Here is a 16,533-nt window from a genome sequence, read left to right as displayed (position 1 = left end):
AGCATTCCATACAGCCAAGCTCTCAGAATAAGGCGAATCTGCTCCTCTGAAGACACTGCAAAACAACGTCTGGGGCAGCTTAAAGGACATTTAAAAAGAAGGGGATATAAACACAAAAACATCAAAAATAGTTTTCGAAAAGCGGAATCCATCCCCAGAAGCAGTCTGCTAACTTACAAAGATAAACAGAAAAGTAAAAGAATCCCATGTGTGCTCACCTACCATCCATGCCTGAGAAATAGTTTCAAGACCATTCGTGATCATTGGACAGCAATCGAGAAACATTCGAAGTTATCCAAAATCTTTCCTGAGCCTCCCATGATTGCCTTCAAACAACCTAACAGCCTGAGAAATATACTTGTCCGTGCTGACCTTTCCAAACCTAACCATACTGTAGGTAATTGTCAGCCTTGTGGGGACAAGCGCTGCAAATGTTGCAACCAATTGCAGCATTCATCAACATTTCACAGTAAGACCACAGAAAAGACATACAAGATATTTTGCAATGTCAACTGCAAAAGCTCAAACGTGATTTACGTTCTTGAGTGTCCTAGATGTGGTCTCCAATATGTTGGTGAATCTATGCAGCCATTTCACAAACGCCTCAATGGCCACAGGAGTGACCTCACAAAAAAACCGTACATTCCTGTCAGCCAACATTTCAGGTTACCAGATCACAACCTGAAAGATTTTGATCACATGAAGATACTTGTGATCGAACAGGATTGTACATGGCAAAATAGGCAAAGAGAAAATCGGGAGAGGTTTTGGATAAAAACACTGGGTGTCCTCCATCCAGATGGAATCAATAGAAAGAAATAATTAAATTTACAGTCTAGTGTTAATATTATTATATTCAGGATTTTGGATTAAAATCAATCGACCAAAACTTACCTGTATTATTAGTGATCTATGTTTACACCTTATACATTATATCTCATTATTGTTAAAACTTTTGTCACCGAAGAAGGCCATTTGTTGAGCCGAAATATTTGCAATTATTGTATAATTTATATCATCTGTTCAGTTTTTCCATCTTTGTGCAATGATATTCAACACTTTTTAGTGTTTTGTTTTCCATCTATTTATCGGTATTGTTACACAATCTTTCAGACTCATATATATATATATATATATATATATATATATATATATATATATATAGCGAAAATAATTGAAATTGAAATTAATAGAAAACAAGGAATAAAGATTTTTTTTAAAGGGGGGGGGGAATGTTACACACTAACTGTCCTGTCCCCATATACCTTTGACTTTTGATTCCTTCCCTGAAATTCTCATATTCTGTTACGAAAATTCATCCTTACGTGACATTTACATATACTTTTAACCTAGCTCTAAAATTAATAAAAAAAACAAGTATAGTAGAGAAAAAGAAAAACAAGGAGAATATAGCGATTCGAACCTAAGCCGACAAGGATCTACCTCTTACTCATTGGGCATAATCATGTTAATCTTGCGGTTACCCTCTTATACTTTACAATTGCCTATTATGCATATATAAAGGTTCAAGTCCTGTGTGTCCACTGTACCGATGTATGTCATATATTCATTTTTATAAACATAATAGACATCAAAATTGTAACCCATTGGTAGACGTGAGGTTGCTTCGATATGTTTAAGTCAGTCACATTTAACAGATTTCAAGAACAGGTTCGATTTCCAGTGAATGCTCATTAAATTTACAAAAACATAAATGAAAGTTTTTAAAATTAATTCTATTAGTGAACAGAAATCAGAAACTTAGGCACACAAAGAAAACAATTGAATATAATTTGGTAAGTCCATTTCAGCGACAGCTTTATAGGAATTGTTGATTCTAGAAAACAAGAATCCATGGTAAATGAATAAGCTGACGTCACGACAATGGTTTAATTATAACACATTCGTTAGTGAGGTGGTTATATTTAATTATTCAATAATTCATATCAATTATTTCAGGAGGAAAATCATTCCGTTACTCACCTGTACATCCGGGACGGCATTCTTGTTGTTTCTGCAAAATATGATATTCCATGAGAAATAAATAACGACAAAAAAAAACTTTGGATCGAAAAGTTTTAACTAAAACTTATTTGGGCCAAAGAATACCCCAATTTATCAAAAAATGTATAGGAATAAGGATTCATCCAGCTTACTTACAAGTGATATCGTAAGTACAGTTCATAATGAAAGTACTGGTTGTATAAGTATGCTCGTATCCACGGGTTCATATCTACACAGAGATCTTCCCCGGTCTTATATTGGAAAGTATTTTTATATTCTGACATGGAGTTGGTCCGGTAAGGACCGATTTTGGCCTCAAATTTCAGGTTCATCTCACGAAAGATTTTGACCACTTTTTAAATATATAAGTGTCTATTTCATTTGAAAGATTTTAACTGATTTAGTCATTTAAAACGACCCGATTCAAGCTCAAATTGAAAAATCTACCAAATATGCCGAAAAAAGTCACTTTTCAGATCTTTTTTTGTCAAAAATGAAAGTGGCCGCATCCGTGTTCATCCTAAACCTTTATGTATGTTATGTATTTAATCAAATACAACTTACATTTCAATATTAAGGATGAACACGAATGCGGCCACTTTCGTTTAACACGAAAACCGTCTAAAATTTAACTAAAATGCTAGAATAGTGCAGATTCAGTAATTTACCATGACTTAATGGTGCTAGTACCCGATATATGTGCATTGTATTGTAAAAAAAAAAAAAGGCCATATTTATGTAGCAGACGCATTCTCCTGTCCAATAAATAACTAAAAGAGTACATTTTGACAATTTTGTAAAACTGCTATATTTTGGGGTCAAAAAGGGGTCATACTGGACCAACTTCTTTGTGAGTAGCGTTATATCGAAAAATTATTTGAAAAAATTAAGTTTATATAATTGACAGGTTACAAATATAAAGTCAGTTACTAGCATTGCTAACTTATTTTTAACTGTACCTCATCAAGACAAAACAACTCCATGATTATCATACATCAGCGTGTCCTAAAATTAGAGAATACATAATAGTGTTTAAATGGTGAAATATGCTGTCCAGGTTATTAAAAGAGGGACGAAAGATACCAAAGGGACAGTCAAACTCATAAATCTAAAACAAACTGACAACGCCATGGCTAAAAATGAAAAAGACAAACAGAAAAACTATAGTACACATGACACAACATAGAAAACTAAAGAATAAACAACACGAACCCCACCAAAAACTAGGGGTGATCGCAGGTGCTCCGGAAGGGTAAGCAGATCCTGCTCCAAATGTGGCACCCGTCGTGTTGCTTATTAAGTAATGAATATGGTGCAGACTATATGCCTATTTGGATGTAATGACCATAATTGGTATTTATTATATTTCCTGTAAGAATGTCCTTCTATTGTTAAACTGCAACTTTTACATAGTTTATAAAAGAAATATAGAGCGTTAACTGCACTATGCGAAAATAGTATTTCATGCTGTAGCAAAAGACTATTGATTGTCATTTTCAATTTCATGTGTAAAGGCGGAGCTTAGTTGATTTGACAGACAAGTATGTTGGATTTATAAGCCTGATAATTGATTAATTACTACAATTGAACATAGTAGATATCATTTAATTTTTTCTGACATTTCAAGAGACTTTGAAATACTGTAGTTTCTGTTAGGACTTTTATGTTCTTTGTTTACTTCTGCTTACTGTGGTTGAAGCAAACATTGTATGAATACTTCAGAAGTCATTTGTTACAGATAAATAGTTATGTTCACATCACTGTTTTTTGTAAGTTATTGAGTACTATGAAAAGAGCTAATGAAAAGGAAATGAAAGGGTTAGTGACTTAGCCTTGTTTAGTCAAAATCCAAAAACAATTCCGGATAATCAAAGCTATGACGCAATGCCTTTTTTGTGCTTTTTTTATCTTGAAGTCAACATCATTTCACGCCTTCAACAATGAGCATACTATATGTACCTCATAGCAAGTTTAAGACAACCTCTAGAACCAGATTAAGCAGAATTCTACTTGTTTAACTAGTCAGTAATTATTGAAAAATGAAGATATTTTGTGAAATGGTAACATGTTAAGGACTTTGTGGATTATTTGAAAAATTGGTGCCCCTTAAGATCTTTTTATTGTGTGTACATGATTATGTTCCAATATGTTTTGTTTTTATCAATATGCAGCAAAGTTACCGGTGTGTTTTTTTATTCTAGTTTCACTAGCTTCTAAACAGGAGAAATTGCGACAAATACGTTCTTTTATATGTTTTTGTATCATATAAAAAACATATACATTTTTAATGTTTTATATCAAAGTGGGGGTGAAAGATATTAGAGATACATTCAAACTCATATCGAACATAAACTGTAAAAGCCATCGCAAAAAAAGAAAAGCAAGCAGACAATCAATAGTGCATAAAACACAACATAAAAAACTGAAGACTAAGCAACACAAACACCACCAAAAACTAGGTGATCTCCGATGATCCTTATATCAAACGAGAAAGGAAACAAATATTTATACATATATTTTTATGTCATTATTCATCAATGATGTTGATTATTTGAAAACAACCATGTAAAGTATATCTATAGCTACTCCTTAAGTAGGGTTTTATTGCAATTATGTGATCTAAAACTCCAGCAAGAGTTTATATTACACTTTCGTCTGGTATTATATTTTATGTATTACGTGATAGATTTTAGGTAGGCACTTAAAGTTAACCATCGAGAGACGTTAACCACCGAGAGTCGGTTTTTAGACCCGCCCAGTGCACCTAAGCACGCCTACTTTTGGAGCTCTTTAGTATGAAGATAAGAAAAATATACGAAATTACGGAACTGTATACCCTGTTTTATCATTGTTGTTGGTGTTTCATGCGCATGCGTACAAAGCACGGTGATAGTTACGGTTACTGACTCAGGAACCTTGTATATTATATACGTTTAATAAACTGGATCCTTGTTGTGTTCAGTTATCGATACACTACGATGGAATTACGGACCAGTTTAACATAAACATGGTAAATAGATAGACAGCTGATAATCATAATTGATTAAGAAATAACCTGGAAGAAGAAATGAGTTAACTATTGATTACAACAGAGACGAGAATGCCATCGTGTTTGTTCTGCTAAAAAAAGCAGGAACATTGGAGTTTATGGTTAGATTTTAAATATTTATTGTCTCCAAACTGGATAAATTTGATATAGTAACACCCCCCCCCCCCCCTTTTTTTTTTAAATAACTCGAGAACCACACATCTCGCTCGCTTAACAAAGTAACAATAAGAAATAATTATTGTTAGTTTCAAGAATAATTAATCGTCAAAACTTATCCCCTCCCCGACATCAAAGGAAGTTAAATGTAATATCCCAAAATTAGACCAAATTTTTATGATATAAGGACGTCTTGACAGGCTATTATTTTATTTTGTTTTGTTGGTTTTTTTTTGCTTTGACGTCTTCCTCCTGTATGAAAAAAAACATAATAGACCCCCCCCCCCCCCCTTTTTTCCCCATAATATAGCTTTTTAAGAAGTCATAACTATTTGGACTACCCCTGAATATATTTCAGACAGACTCTTCTCTAAAAAAATGTAAACATGATTTGAGAGAAATCTTTGGAATAGTTTTTTAAATGATTTAATTATTATGTCATGTATATAATTGACATTAACATAGTTATAAACTGAGACTACTAGTATAACACATAGTGTTATAGTAGTCTCAGATATAAACTTTCCATTGTATTGACCAATATGACTAACTCATATGCTCTTTCCCATAAATGTCACAATATCAATATATTACAGTAAAACTGATAGTTTGATGACATTGTTTAAGACTATTGACCTCAGGTCAGCCTAAACTGAGTTTAAAACTGTAATTTATTCATTAAAACAGTTCAAGACATGTACCTTCTGAAATGTGATTGCATCAAAATTAAACCTAAGGCATAACATACTTAGTGTGCAGGAAGTGCCACCAAATAAATACTGATTTGTAAAATTAGATGATGATATTTGTGAAGTCAAAGATATTATAGCTAGTTATAACTGGTTTTAGATATAAATCTGAGTAAAAGGTTGATTTATATGTGCTCTTTCATGTTTAGATTATAATTTAAATTTAATCTTTTGAAGTTTTTTTTTATAATATTAAGACATTAAAATCACAATTATTTATTTATACACAAAAAAATATTTTTTGTCCTTTTTTAGTTGAATGACTGTACACAAACATTATACACACATAATTTTGATAATTCTGTAATGTTTTTTTTCTATAGCCCCAGAATGTGACAAAAGACTTATTAATCCAGATTTACAAAAAATAGAAATAGTTCAGCTACCATAAGACTGCTATGACAAAAATTTTGCAGTTTCCAGAATTTGAGGTAGAGTATAGTTAGGAATAGTTTGATTATGCAGATGCTTAGTTTGCCATAAACAATTATGCCCTTGATACAAAAGCAGAGGAAACAAAAAAGTAGGAAAATAGTTGAAAAAAGTAATCATTATTACCTAGTCATATACTGTAAATAGAAAAAGAGAAAAGCACTGGTTATGATTTGGTATTTTTAATAGCATTATCATTTGTCCATAACTTGGAATATATACTGGATTGAGCTTGACATTTATTTAATATCATTGACACATGGTTGCAAGAAATGAAAGATGGTAATTTAAACCTAGCAATTTTATTAAGATTTAAAAAAAAGCTTTTGATTTGGTAGAATATGACTTTCTTTGTTTAAAGCTCGACATGTATGGATTTAGTGAGACTACTGTTAGCTTTTTTAAGTCGTACCTGAATAACAAAAGGTATACATTTGTAATATTAACTCTGAACAACAACATGTGAAATTTGGTGTTCCCCAATGTTCTATACCTTGTCCTCTATTGTTTGTGCTATTTATAAATGACCTTCCCTTATGCATTAAAAATTGTGAAACAGACCTATATCGTTGTACATGCTGATGACACCACTATTCATAAATCAGGGGGAAACATCTAGAAAATATAAATGATGATGTTCAAGAAGATTTATACAGGGTTGAAGAGTGGTGTAAAATGAATAACATGTTCATAGATGCAAATGAAACAAAATGTTTGATTACTGGAACAAAGCAGAAACTATTCAGACTTTTCAACCAAACTTGATAATAAATTAAAGTATTACAAAATTCTTCATGTGAAAAAATATTAGTTTCAAAATTGACAGCCCACTAAGTAACTGGAGAAATCAAATTGACCAAGGTTGTGCTAATATATCATCCAGAATATACCATCTTTCTTAAATACATTTTTTTTTATATAACTGCAAGAAAACATAATACAATGGGTGTTCTGCCCCTAATTGACTACTGTTGTATTATTTGGGATGAATGTAAAAATTGAGGGATAACAAGAATTTTAAAAATCCAAAAAAAGGGCAGCATGATAAATTCTAGATGCAGATCCGTTATCCCTCTTGGTATATAGGAGCACTATATTCTATGTTAACCTCCGCCAGTAGGTATAAACAAATACTGTTGATAGACGGTATATAGGAGCACTATATTCCATGTTAACCACCGAAGGTAGGTATAGACAAATACTGGTGATAGACGGTATATAGGAGCACTAAATTGTATGTTAACCACCGACGGTAGGTATAGACAAATACTGTTGATAGACGGTATATAGGAGCACTATATTGTATGTTAACTACCGACGGTAGGTATAGACAAATACTGTTGATAGACGGTATATAGGAGCACTATATTGTATGTTAACTACCGACACTAGGTATAGACAAATACTGTTGATAGACGGTATATGGGAGCACTATATTGTATGTTAACCACCGACGGTAGGTATAGACAAATACTGTTGATAGACAGTACATAGGAGCACTATATTGTATGTTAACCACCGACGGTAGGTATAGACAAATACTGTTAATAGACGGTATATAGAAGCACTATATTGTATGTTAACTACCGACAGTAGGTATAGACAAATACTGTTTATAGACGGTATATGGGAGCATTATATTGTATGTTAACCAACGACGGTAGGTATAGACATATACTGTTGATAGATGGTATATAGGAGCACTATATTGTATGTTAACTACCGACAGTAAGTATAGACAAATACTGTTGATAGACGGTATATGGGAGCACTATATTGTATGTTAACCACCGACGTTAGGTATAGACAAATACTGGTGATAGACGGTATATAGGAGCACTATATTGTATGTTAACCACTGACGGTAGGTATAGCCAAATACTGTTGATAGACGGTATATAGGAGCACTATATCTTATGTTAACCACCGAAGGTAGGTATAGACAAAAACTGGTTATAGACGGTATATAGGAGCCACTACCGACAGTAGGTATAGACAAATACTGTTGATAGACGGTATCAAAGAGCACTATATTGTATGTAAACCAGCGACGGTAGGTATAGACAAATACTGTTGATAAACGGTATATAGGAGCACTATATTGTATGTTAACTACCGACAGTAGGTATAGACAAATACTGTTGATAGACGGTATATAGGAGCACTATATTGTATGTTAACCAACGACGGTAGGTAAAGACAAATACTGTTGATAGATGGTATATAGGACCACTATATTGTATGTTAACTACCGACGGTAGGTATAGACAAATACTGTTGATAGACAGTATATAGGAGCACTATATTATATGTTAACTACTGACAGTAGGTATAGACACATACTGTTGATACAAGGTATATAGGAGCACTATATTGTATGTTAACTACCGACGGTAGGTATAGACAAATACTGTTGATAGACGGTATATTGGAGCACTATTTTGTATGTTAACCACCGACGGTAGGTATAGACATATACTGTTGATAGATGGTATATAGGAGCACTATATTGTATGTTAACTACCGACAGTAGGTATAGACAAATACTGTTGATAGACGGTTTATGGGAGCACTATATTGTATGTTAACCACCGACGGTACGTATAGACAAATTCTGTTGATAGACGGTATATAGGAGCACTATATTGTATGTTAACCACCGACGGTAGGTATAGACAAATACTGTTGATAGACGGTATATAGGAGCACTATATTGTATGTTAACTACCGACGGTAGGTATAGACAAATACTATTGATAGACGGTATATAGGAGCACTATATTGTATGTTAACTACCGACACTAGGTATAGACAAATACTTTTGATAGACGGTATATGGGAGCACTATATTGTATGTTAACCACCGACGGTAGGTATAGACAAATACTGTTGATAGACGGTATATATATAGGAGCACTATATTGTATGTTAACCACCGACGGTAGGTATAGACAAATACTGTTGATAGACGGTTTATGGGAGCACTATATTGTATGTTAACCACCGACGGTAGGTATAGACATATACTGTTGATAGACGGTATATAGAAGCACTATATTGTATGTTAACTACCGACAGTAGGTATAGACAAATACTGTTGATAGACGGTTTATGGGAGCACTATATTGTATGTTAACCACCGACGGTAGGTACAGACATATACTGTTGATAGACGGTATATAGGAGCACTATATTGTATGTTAACCACTGACGGTAGGTATAGACAAATACTGTTGATAGACGGTATATAGGAGCACTATATTGTATGTTAACTACCGACGGTAGGTATAGACAAATACTGTTGATAGACGGTATTTAGGAGCACTATATTGTATGTTAACTACCGACAGTAGGTATAGACAAATACTGTTGAAAGACGGTATATGGGAGCACTATGTTGTATGTTAACCACCGGCGGTAGGTATAGACAAATACTGTTGATAGACGGTATATACATTGTAGGAGCACTATATTGTATGTTAACCACCGACGGTAGGTATAGACAAATACTGTTGATAGACGGTATATAGAAGCACTATATTGTATCTTAACTACCGACAGTAGGTATAGACCAATACTGTTGATAGACGGTATATAGGAGCATTATATTGTATGTTAACCACCGACGGTAGGTATAGACATATACTGTTGATAGATGGTATATAGGAGCACTATATTGTATGTTAACCACTGACGGTAGGTATAGCCAAATACTGTTGATAGACGGTATATAAGAGCACTGTATCTTATGTTAACCACCGACGGTAGGTATAGACAAATACTGGTGATAGACGGTATATAGGAGGAACTACCGACAGTAGGAATAGACAGATACTGTTGATAGACGGTATCAAAGAGCACTATATTGTATGTAAACCAGCGACGGTAGGTATAGACAAATACTGTTGATAAACGGTATATAGGAGCAATATATTGTATGTTAACTACCGACGGTAGGTATAGACAAATACTGTTGATAGACGGTATATAGAAGCACTATATTGTATGTTAACTACCGACAGTAGGTATAGACAAATACTGTTGATAGACGGTTTATGGGAGCACTATATTGTATGTTAACCACCGACGGTAGGTATAGACATATACTGTTGATAGACGGTATATAGGAGCACTATATTGTATGTTAACCACTGACGGTAGGTATAGACAAATACTGTTGATAGACGGTATATAGGAGCACTATATTGTATGTTAACTACCGACGGTAGGTATAGACAAATACTGTTGATAGACGGTATTTAGGAGCACTATATTGTATGTTAACTACCGACAGTAGGTATAGACAAATACTGTTGATAGACGGTTTATGGGAGCACTATATTGTATGTTAACCACCGACGGTAGGTATAGACATATACTGTTGATAGACGGTATATAGGAGCACTATATTGTATGTTAACCACTGACGGTAGGTATAGACAAATACTGTTGATAGACGGTATATAGGAGCACTATATTGTATGTTAACTACCGACGGTAGGTATAGACAAATACTGTTGATAGACGGTATATAGGAGCACTATATTGTATGTTAACTACCGACGGTAGGTATAGACAAATACTGTTGATAGACGGTATATAGGAGCACTATATTGTATGTTAACTACCGACACTAGGTATAGACAAATACTGTTGATAGACGGTATATGGGAGCACTATATTGTATGTTAACCACCGACGGTAGGTATAGACAAATACTGTTGATAGACAGTACATAGGAGCACTATATTGTATGTTAACCACCGACGGTAGGTATAGACAAATACTGTTTATAGACGGTATATGGGAGCATTATATTGTATGTTAACCAACGACGGTAGGTATAGACATATACTGTTGATAGATGGTATATAGGAGCACTATATTGTATGTTAACTACCGACAGTAAGTATAGACAAATACTGTTGATAGACGGTATATGGGAGCACTATATTGTATGTTAACCACCGACGGTAGGTATAGACAAATACTGGTGATAGACGGTATATAGGAGCACTATATTGTATGTTAACCACTGACGGTAGGTATAGCCAAATACTGTTGATAGACGGTATATAGGAGCACTATATCTTATGTTAACCACCGACGGTAGGTATAGACAAATACTGGTTATAGACGGTATATAGGAGCCACTACCGACAGTAGGTATAGACAAATACTGTTGATAGACGGTATCAAAGAGCACTATATTGTATGTTAACCAGCGACGGTAGGTATAGACAAATACTGTTGATAAACGGTATATAGGAGCACTATATTGTATGTTAACTACCGACAGTAGGTATAGACAAATACTGTTGATAGACGGTATATAGGAGCACTATATTGTATGTTAACCAACGACGGTAGGTAAAGACAAATACTGTTGATAGATGGTATATAGGAGCACTATATTGTATGTTAACTACCGACGGTAGGTATAGACAAATACTGTTGATAGACAGTATATAGGAGCACTATATTATATGTTAACTACCGACAGTAGGTATAGACACATACTGTTGATACAAGGTATATAGGAGCACTATATTGTATGTTAACTACCGACGGTAGGTATAGACAAATACTGTTGATAGACGGTATATTGGAGCACTATTTTGTATGTTAACCACCGACGGTAGGTATAGACATATACTGTTGATAGATGGTATATAGGAGCACTATATTGTATGTTAACTACCGACAGTAGGTATAGACAAATACTGTTTATAGACGGTTTATGGGAGCACTATATTGTATGTTAACCACCGACGGTACGTATAGACAAATTCTGTTGATAGACGGTATATAGGAGCACTATATTGTATGTTAACCACCGACGGTAGGTATAGACAAATACTGTTGATAGACGGTATATAGGAGCACTATATTGTATGTTAACTACCGACGGTAGGTATAGACAAATACTGTTGATAGACTGTATATAGGAGCACTATATTGTATGTTAACTACCGACACTAGGTATAGACAAATACTGTTGATAGACGGTATATGGGAGCACTATATTGTATGTTAACCACCGACGGTAGGTATAGACAAATACTGTTGATAGACGGTATATATATAGGAGCACTATATTGTATGTTAACCACCGACTGTAGGTATAGACAAATACTGTTGATAGACGGTTTATGGGAGCACTATATTGTATGTTAACCACCGACGGTAGGTATAGACATATACTGTTGATAGACGGTATATAGAAGCACTATATTGTATGTTAACTACCGACAGTAGGTATAGACAAATACTGTTGATAGACGGTTTATGGGAGCACTATATTGTATGTTAACCACCGACGGTAGGTATAGACATATACTGTTGATAGACGGTATATAGGAGCACTATATTGTATGTTAACCACTGACGGTAGGTATAGACAAATACTGTTGATAGACGGTATATAGGAGCACTATATTGTATGTTAACTACCGACGGTAGGTATAGACAAATACTGTTGATAGACGGTATTTAGGAGCACTATATTGTATGTTAACTACCGACAGTAGGTATAGACAAATACTGTTGATAGACGGTATATGGGAGCACTATGTTGTATGTTAACCACCGGCGGTAGGTATAGACAAATACAATCTAATTAAAAACCGATCTCTCATCGCTCCTGTTTCTGATATGTCGCGTGGGAGATCTAACGAAACCCGCTTTGAGGTCACATGTGAGTGACCTCGTAGGTGTGTCTTTTTCGACCAATGAAATTGAGTCTTCCACGATCTTGGAAGTTTAACGTAAGGCAAAGGGATGTAACTCATTTTTTATTTACGACGAAATCGTCAGTCAAAATAATTCATAAACTTTTTTGATTGGCTTATTAATAGGTCGTCAACTCATTTGCATATCTTTATAAATTCATAACTTTTAGTTCACTCACATTTGACCTCAAAGCCGGTTTCGTTAGATCTCCCACGCGACATATCAGAAACAAGAGCGATGAGAGATCGGTTTTTAATTAGATTGAGACAAATACTGTTGATAGACGGTATATACATTGTAGGAGCACTATATTGTATGTTAACCACCGACGGTAGGTATAGACAAATACTGTTGATAGACGGTATATAGAAGCACTATATTGTATGTTAACTACCGACAGTAGGTATAGACCAATACTGTTGATAGACGGTATATAGGAGCATTATATTGTATGTTAACCACCGACGGTAGGTATAGACATATACTGTTGATAGATGGTATATAGGAGCACTATATTGTATGTTAACCACTGACGGTAGGTATAGCCAAATACTGTTGATAGACGGTATATAGGAGCACTATATCTTATGTTAACCACCGACGGTAGGTATAGGCAAATACTGGTGATAGACGGTATATAGGAGTAACTACCGGCAGTAGGAATAGACAGATACTGTTGATAGACGGTATCAAAGAGCACTATATTGTATGTAAACCAGCGACGGTAGGTATAGACAAATACTGTTGATAAACGGTATATAGGAGCAATATATTGTATGTTAACTACCGACGGTAGGTATAGACAAATACTGTTGATAGACGGTAAATAGAAGCACTATATTGTATGTTAACTACCGACAGTAGGTATAGACAAATACTGTTGATAGACGGTATATGGGAGCACTATGTTGTATGTTAACCACCGACGGTAGGTATAGACAAATACTGTTGATAGACGGTATATACATTGTAGGAGCACTATATTGTATGTTAACCACCGACGGTAGGTATAGACAAATACTGTTGATAGACGGTATATAGAAGCACTATATTGTATGTTAACCACCGACAGTAGGTATAGACAAATATTGTTGATAGACGGTATATAGGAGCATTATATTGTATGTTAACCACCGACGGTAGGTATAGACAAATTCTGTTGATAGACGGTATATAGGAGCACTATATTGTATGTTAACCACCGACGGTAGGTATAGACAAATACTGTTGATAGACGGTTTATGGGAGCACTATATTGTATGTTAACCACCGACGGTAGCTATAGACAAATTTTGTTGATAGACGGTATATAGGAGTACTATATTGTATGTTAACCACCGACGGTAGGTATAGACAAATACTGTTGATAGACGGTATATATAGGAGCACTATATTGTATGTTAACTACCGACGGTAGGTATAGACAAATACTGTTGATAGATGGTATATAGGAGCACTAAATTGTATGTTAACTACCGACGGTAGGTATAGACAAATACTGTTGATAGACAGTATATAGGAGCACTATATTGTATGTTAACTACCGACAGTAGGTATAGACAAATACTGTTGATACATGGTATATAGGAGCACTATATTGTATGTTAACTACCGACAGTAGGTATAGACAAATACTGTTGATAGACGGTATATAGGAGCACTATATTGTATGTTAACCACCGACGGTAGGTATAGACAAATACTGTTCATAGATGGTATATAGGAGCACTATATTGTATGTTAACTACCGACGGTAGGTATAGTCAAATACTGTTAATAGACAGTATATAGGAGCACTATATTGTATGTTAACTACCGACAGTAGGTATAGACACATACTGTTGATACACGGTATATAGGAGCACTATATTGTATGTTAACTACCGACGGTAGGTATAGACAAATACTATTGATAGACTGTATATGGGAGCACTATATTGTATGTTAACCACCGACGGTAGGTATAGACATATACTGTTGATAGATGGTATATAGGAGCACTATATTGTATGTTAACTACCGACAGTAGGTATAGACAAATACTGCTGATACACGGTATATAGGAACACTATATTGTATGTTAACTACCGACGGTAGGTATAGACAAATACTGTTGATAGACGGTATATAGGAGCACTATATTGTATGTTAACCACCGACGGTAGGTATAGACAAATACTGGTGATAGACGGTATATAGGAGCACTTTATTGCATGTTAACCACCGACGGTAGGTATAGACAAATACTGTTGATGGACGGTGCAAAGGAGTACTATATCGTATGTTAACCACCGACGGTAGGTATAGACAAATACTGTTGATAGACGGTATATAGGAGGACTGTATTGTATGTTTACCACCGACGGTAGGTATAGACAAATACTGTTGATATACGGTATATAGGAGTATTGTATTTTATGTCAAACATCGACGATAGGTATGGACAAAATCCGACAAATACTGTATACAGACAGTGTATAGAAGTACTGTATTGTATGGTAAACACTGACGGTTTGTATGGACAATTTTTGTATCATGCATCAATTGTAAATAAAAGTACCATGTGAGTGGCACAGGCTCATTGAAGCCTCTAGTTTTAATATTATTAATGTGGAGATCTGGTCTAATTTATCATTTTCTCTATTACATGCATGATAACTGCAACAATTGAATTGAAATAAAAGTGATAATATTTCTATTGTAGGTTATCAAGATTTAGTGTTTCCATACAAGTGACAAAGATTGAACAACAAAAACATCTCAAACTTTACAGGACAGGGTAGACTTTTTCACTGTGCTTAGTTTTGTCTTTATGTCTAAATTATGATACCTTTAAAAAAACCAATAAAATATGGAATAACATTTATTTCTATCTTATAAAGTGGAGTGAAGAAATAAGGGGTCATTGAGAACATAAGAATATATTGCTATCATATATGCAGATCAGCAGCCCATACATTTGCTATAGCACATAAATATGGGACCAATAATTTCAAGTTGCCTTTTAAAAAAGACCTTATTAATGTTATGCGAGATACCACCAAAGACCACTAGGTGTTGATCAAATGATATTGTAAATAAGAGGGTTGTCCAAAATATTTCCAACAGCTGTTTGATATACACTACCTTAATCAAACCACAATGGTAAAAAAAACAGTTTTGGTCAGTCTTAAAAGAAGCAAATATAATTTAGAAAAAGTGCAAGCTGTTGATAAAAACTACAAATAACTGCCAGTCCTAAATGTGGGTGGAGATTACCATTTAGCACAAATGAGTTTCTGGACTAAAGAAAGTAATTTCGGCACAAACCGATTATACCCTTTCAAAAACTATGTGTAGTCCCTTTTATAAAAGTGGCAGATTATCTTTCTATCTAGAGTATCTATGACAACTAACTGCTGCTCCTAGTGA

At 34.5% G+C, this 16,533-nt stretch overlaps 1 long non-coding RNA gene across 1 annotated transcript; it reads left to right on the top strand.

The window, feature by feature from the left end:
* Positions 1-4,900: 4,900 nt before the first annotated feature.
* Positions 4,901-15,950, top strand: LOC139491541 (uncharacterized). The gene is made up of 3 exons (XR_011656569.1): positions 4,901-5,154; positions 6,282-6,389; positions 15,827-15,950. It is a non-coding gene; the product is annotated as an uncharacterized lncRNA (long non-coding RNA).
* The last annotated feature ends 583 nt before the right edge of the window (positions 15,951-16,533 follow it).

This window comes from Mytilus edulis, chromosome 10 (genome assembly GCF_963676685.1).
Source record: "Mytilus edulis chromosome 10, xbMytEdul2.2, whole genome shotgun sequence".
Lineage (NCBI taxonomy): Eukaryota > Metazoa > Mollusca > Bivalvia > Mytilida > Mytilidae > Mytilus > Mytilus edulis.
This window is presented reverse-complemented; position numbering and strand designations above follow the sequence as displayed.